Raw genomic sequence first — 6,000 nt, forward strand, 5'->3', positions numbered from 1 at the left:
AATTGCCAAGCTTCTTTCCAACTGAAACAAAGGGCAGCATTCTCAACATTACCAGCCTGGCATGTGGCTGTCGGGACTCTTTGGGCAAAGAGAATGCTTTGAGGAGCTGGGGAGAGAGCGGCATGATCCTGTTCTGCCATCATGGCTCAGGGAACCAGGAGTTATTTGTCCATAATTATTTATTCAAATTGTCCTGATAGCTCACAACTTCATTTGACAGTCTGGGAAATGTTCTGCTCAATTGGCTGGAAATGCCCTCAGAAGTCCTTAGGCCTATTGAATCCTGGGCTGTGTTCTAGAGAAGTATACACAAGCAGATATGAAAGATGATTATTGTTCAGAGTTGTCATAGTACAGTGACTGACCCTCCAGATAAAGGCAATGGAAGCCAGGCAATATTTCATAGATCTCCTATGGAGAGCCAAGAATTCCACCAGAGAACGTTCAAAGACTTACGAGAGTTTTCTTGCTTAATTGCATACCTCAAAATAAGGTATTATTGGAGACAGACTGAGGACATCAGATCAAAAGTGCTAGCATATCTCTAAGAAAAATATCTCTGAGTGAGGCGCCATCCATTCACAATGGTGGGAGAACTGGACCTAGCATCAGATCACTTGGAATCTCAGTTCTGCTACTTTTAGAAGAGTATTTTGGATGAGACATTGTTTCCACTATTATATAACTGCTTTGTCCTACCAAAGTGAAGGATGGAGGCGCCTGGATGGCTCAGTTGGTTGGGTGTCCAACTCTTGGTTTTGGCTCGGGTAGTGATCTCAGGGTTGTGGGATCGGCCCTGGGTCAGGCTCCAGCTCTGTGGGGAGTCTGCTTCTCTTCCTTTCCCTCTCCCTCTACGCCTCTCCCTGCATGAGTGTTTTCTTTCTCACACACTCTCTCTCTCAAGTGGATGGATAGATCTTTAAAAAAAAAAAAAGTGAAGGACATAAAGTGCAAAAGTACCAGAATCCCTTTCTAGCACCTAAATTAATTAGGATTCATTAGCTTGTTGGCAGTAAAGGCCCTGAAAAAATAGGAGAGAGAGAGACAAAACCCCAAAGAAAGAACATGGTTCCAAAAAGGTCTAGAGAATAATAGCATGGAAGTGGCAATTGTACCCGGGGCGCCCAGGGTGTGGTATCTGGTTGACCATGGAGTAGCAGGAGGTAAATGGCATAGTCAAATTCATGGCAGGGTGCTCAAAGAGAAATGAAAGCGGTCTCTCAGGAAGATTCCATCTACTATTAAATTTTGTCTACTACACTTTGCCCTGCTTAGCATACTTACTCAGGCAGTAGGAGGAATTCTAGTGGCAGATATGGAAAAGTATGCTATTGGTGGGAGTGGGAATGAACAACAGGTATATTTATAGCTAGCTGATACTATGCTGAAGGTATCTATATCACAGCCCTGTGGAGGAACGAGATCCCAGACTTGCTGCCAAGTTTCATCATGGAACATATGGACCTTATGATTTCAGGTTCAGTGATCTTGGTCCAGCTGCAAGAATAACTTATGCATGAATTAACAACAGAAACAAAGCTGTCAGCTGAGGACCAGGTGGATGGCAACCTCTCTGCCCCTTGATAAATGTCTGGTGTTTATAGGGCTGGTCTGGTTAATTTGGGCAGATCTGTCTCTGGGCTCCTAAACCCCCAATTCCAGAGGCTTAAGGCACCTGTTCCCTTCATCTTGCTCTGGGTCTGTTTCTGATGACCGGTTCTAAGTACAGTCTAAGACTGGTCAGAGCCTTAATGCTGTGGTGGGAGTATGGGCAAGATATCTGTGTTACTATGTTGTCATAGCATAGAATGGAAGAACAGAGATGAGCTTTTTAATTTACCAAGTCCAGGAGAAGGGTCAGGTCCAGAGAGGGGTTGTGATTTACCCAAGATCACCTGAAAGAGTGTCTGGCGGAAGTGGGAACTTTCCAAAAAGGAATTAAAAATGAGCAGGGTGGGCATGTTTATTACCTTTCACCATCAGGTGGAGTTTGTGCACTAAACTGTTACTATTAAAAAGGGAATAAATTTCTTCCACATATTTCAAGGTTTAACTCCCTGAGCAAAAACCATATTGCCAATATGCAATTTTACAGAAGTTATGGCAGAAAGGCACTTATTTTATTAGTTTAATGCAATTGCACTAGATTTCAGGGAAATACCATTTTATTTTGGAGGGACAGTGATGGCTGTTTATGCACAGCAAATTCTTGGGCCCTGAAATACTGCTTTCTACTTCCCGGCTGTCTTTCTGGGCTGCCTGTGACTCACAGTATAAGAATCCTTGCATTATTCTGAAAGTAGCGGGCTAGTGGCTGTAGTTTTTCTTTTGTCCTTCCATTTCTCTCGTAGGGTGTTACGTTTCCATGTTGGAAGCGTTCTTTTCCATTAGGGTTTCCCATTCCATGCAGCCCTTGGAGGTGTAGACCCAGGGCGTGTTTCTTTGTCCCGGAACAGGGTAGCTGTTCCTGTGATGTCTGAGAGGGAACTCCAGCCTTACTCCCAATCCTCAGCTAGGATGGGGCCATGAGGGAAAATGAACTAGGGCTAGCCTGCACCCTGTCTGTGGCTTTTATTAGCTAACCTTTGGCTTTTTTTTTTTTTCCTTTGATAAAGTCCATTGGGGTTCATCTTTACTTTTTGGTTTTTCTTTTCTCACTAAGGATCCATTTTGAGACGCTGTCCTTTTAACCAAGAAGATACAGCTCTCTGGCAAATCAGACTTCCCATTGTTGACAAAAGGGGCCAGACCCTTACTTTCTCCCTTCCTCATGTGTCTTCCTCTCCTAGGCCAGCCACCTTCACACGGAGAACTTGATTGGTTCCCAGGAGACATTCTTTCTCTGGGCGAGTCGAGTGTTCTTGCCCATGCTGAGCGACCATGGTGCCCCGAGTGTGGTCACCGATGAGGTTCCTCATCAAGGGCAGTGTGGCTGGGGGGTGCCACCTATCTGGTGTATGACCAGGAGTTGCCGGGACCAAGTGACAAGAGCCAGGCTGTCCTTCAGAAGGCTGAGGAGGTAGTCCCTCCAGCCACATACCACCAGTTCAGCCAGTCTGAAGATACCCCAGCTCCCAGTCCCTCCAAAGTTTAACTCACATCCGCGACACCTGGAATTCAGGCATCATTACGGTGATGTCCGCTCTGTCGGTGGCCCCCTCCAAGGCCCTTGAGTACTCCAAGGAGGGCTGGGAATACCTGAAGGAGCAAACTGAGTAGCCTGTCAGAGGAGGCCACCTGTCCCAGTCAGAAACAGCTAGGGGTCTCTAGCTATTTGGGAGACTCTAGCATAGACCTGGAGACTCCAGACTGGGACTGGGACTCCACTCCAAGGGCAGCTCCCGGCCTTGCCGACCCAATAAAGGACTTGGGAGGTGCAAAAAAAAAAAAAAAAAAATACAAAAAAGAAAAAAAGAAATACTTACTGAGGGTCTGCCTTAAGTAGCTGACAAACTTTCCAGTTTACCTGGGGCTGTCCAGGTTTTAGAACTTAAAGTCCTGTGATACAAGAAACCTTCAGTTTTGGGAAAACTCAGAGAGCTGGTCACCCTAAGCCTAAGTGGAGCACTGTCTAGGAGCTTGGTATATAACTGGCCATCAGCCTCTCAGGTACTCAGCAAAGCTGAGAGGTTTCTGATTCTTACAGAGGAAAGCATGACATGGTGGAAAAGCATTTACCTAGAACTGAGGACCTTGGGCCCTGGTCCCAGTTTGACTGCAAAAGAGGCAGAGCTCAAGGGCAGATCACTGAACTTCAATTTCCTTCCTCCAGAAGAGTAGAAACATTGCATTTGGTGTTTGACTTTTTGCAACCCAGATTCTACAATTTGATTTCTAAAGGAGTGTGATGAACCAATTCACACTAATTCATATTCCTAGATACAAGGCAATAGGTAATAAGGTTTTGTTGACACTTGCTGATGATGCTAACATTTACAAAGTCCTTATTCTGTGCCAGACACATCCATTATTTTACTTCATCCTCGCAACTTTTTAAAAAAGATTTTATTTGTTTATTTTAGAGAGAGAGCAGGGCAAGGGGCAGAGGGAGAGGGAGAGAGAGAATCTCAAACAGACTCTATGCTGAGCACGGAAACCGACATGGGGCTCAACGTGGGGCTCGATCTCATGACCCAGAGATCATGACCCTGAGATCATGACCTGAGCCTAAACCAAGAGTCAGAGGCTCAACTGCCTGAGCCACCCAGGCGCCCCAAGGTAGATGCTTTCTTTATTTTCATTCACAGATGAGGGGCTCCGGGCCAAGAGAGGGTAAGTAACATGCCCTAAATCACACAGAAAGCTGTGGATCAAAGATCAGAACCTGGGAGGTCTGGTTCCCAAGCCCAAACTTGACCTGTTGCTCTCACTGGCTAGGGATGAGTCAACAGTTGAAATGGACAGGCTAATTGTTTCCTCTCAAAGGACTGGCAAAAGGAAACAGTGGCTATTTGGAATGAGATCTTCCCATTCTGGGCTGCTAAAGGTTATCGTCCCCCAAAACAGAGCCTGGTATTTGAGAAATTAGTGTCCCTAGCTCATAGCCAGGCCCCTCCCTGCTCTTTAAGACTAGACAAAGGGTGGTAAAACCAATTGAGAATTAGAGCAGCCCCCACACCCGCTCCTTTCCTATTTTTGGAGGCTTTAGGAGAGTTCTACTCCCTCCAGGCTCGGTGGAGCACTTTGAGTGCTGTTAGCAAGGCTCAGAGGGGCACTGTCAACTGCTCCCCCTGTCTCTTACTGTTGGTCTGGAAAATGATTCTGTTTAGATCAGGCTTGCCTAAAACTGTGTGTGGCACGCTTCTTCCGTTTCTTTAGGAAGGATGATTTGAAATACAGACAAAGTTAAGTCTGTGGGGTCACATTCACAGCAGCCGGCAGAGTTACACTTAATTAAACTACTGTGATTGCTTCATTCATACATTTCACTTGCCCCATTCCCTTCCTCTCTGACTCCTGACGGAGGCAGTACTTTTCCTTGGTGGGGTGGGGTGGGGTGGGGATGAAATGCTGTGAGTCTTAAGACCAACCCTAATTGACAACACTTATTTTACTGTGATTGTCTACGTGCAAGTATGCAGAAGTAAATTTATATTCTGAGAATGTGACTGCTTTGGACTGAAAAAAAAAAATGCCATTAAAGGGCATTAACGGTTCCTCGGAACTCACCATCCTTTGTTCTAAATTCCCCAGCGAGTCTCGAAGCACCAGGGCTGAGGGCAGGAAAGGAAAACAAGGGCTGAAAGCTCTGGCCAATTGAGATGCCAGCCACCAGCACGATCACCCGAAAACCTGGCTCTGGCCCACTTTCTCTCCTGCTGCAAACCATGGGACAGGTCTTCTGCCTGCTGGGTCAAGGTGAACTCCTTAGTCAGGCACAGACATTCCACAATCTGGCTCCATCTCTCTCCAGCCCATCCCCCTGCACTTACCACTGCATGCCCAGGCTCCAGTCCTAGTTGCCCCCATCCTTCTTTCCACACTGCTAGGCTTTTTTTCATAAATGATTCCCTTTTCCTTTAATGACTTCCAGACCTACCACACCCCTGCTCCTGGTGAATTCCTCTCATGCTTTTAGCTGAAGACCAAGGCTCACCTCTTCTGCAAAGCCTGTCTGGACTACCTGCCCCCCCCCGCCCCCCCCGATACAGTAAGTCTCTCCCTTTCTTGTGCACCCATATTATTTTGTACATTTTGATCTGAGCATTTATTAAATGCAATCTTTATTGGCATGGCTGTCTCCTCCATTAGACCGTGTCTTATTTATCCGTGTTATCCCCTTCCAATTGCAGAGTCTGGCATAACATTGCACGTAGGAAGTACTTAATAGATGCTTATTGAATAGTATGTTATGGCTGTTATGATTCTGTCTGTTCATATTTATTGTGTGTTTACTATGGGCAAAGCGTCATGTAGGTGCTGTACATGCGTGTGTTTTGAGAGAGAGGGAGAGATAAAATCTGAATGATATGGGTCACGGTCCTTCAAGAGACGTAATAT

The 6,000-nt window shown here is 46.0% G+C and overlaps 1 long non-coding RNA gene and 1 pseudogene across 1 annotated transcript in view; both read left to right on the forward strand.

Annotated features, from left to right (window-relative positions):
* Window positions 1–5,635, forward strand: part of LOC118007802 — a 28,919-nt gene extending 23,284 nt beyond the window's left edge. The window contains exons 2-3 of the long non-coding RNA XR_004678489.1: window positions 5,194–5,358; window positions 5,534–5,635. This is a non-coding gene — a long non-coding RNA (uncharacterized LOC118007802). The remainder of the gene's footprint in view (window positions 1–5,193; window positions 5,359–5,533) is intronic.
* LOC118007800 lies at window positions 1,336–3,219 on the forward strand (annotated as a pseudogene).
* Window positions 5,636–6,000: the final 365 nt, after the last annotated feature.

Source organism: Mirounga leonina, unplaced genomic scaffold, assembly GCF_011800145.1.
Source record: "Mirounga leonina isolate KUSES-001 unplaced genomic scaffold, KU_Mleo_1.0 Mir_125, whole genome shotgun sequence".
Classification (NCBI taxonomy): domain Eukaryota; kingdom Metazoa; phylum Chordata; class Mammalia; order Carnivora; family Phocidae; genus Mirounga; species Mirounga leonina.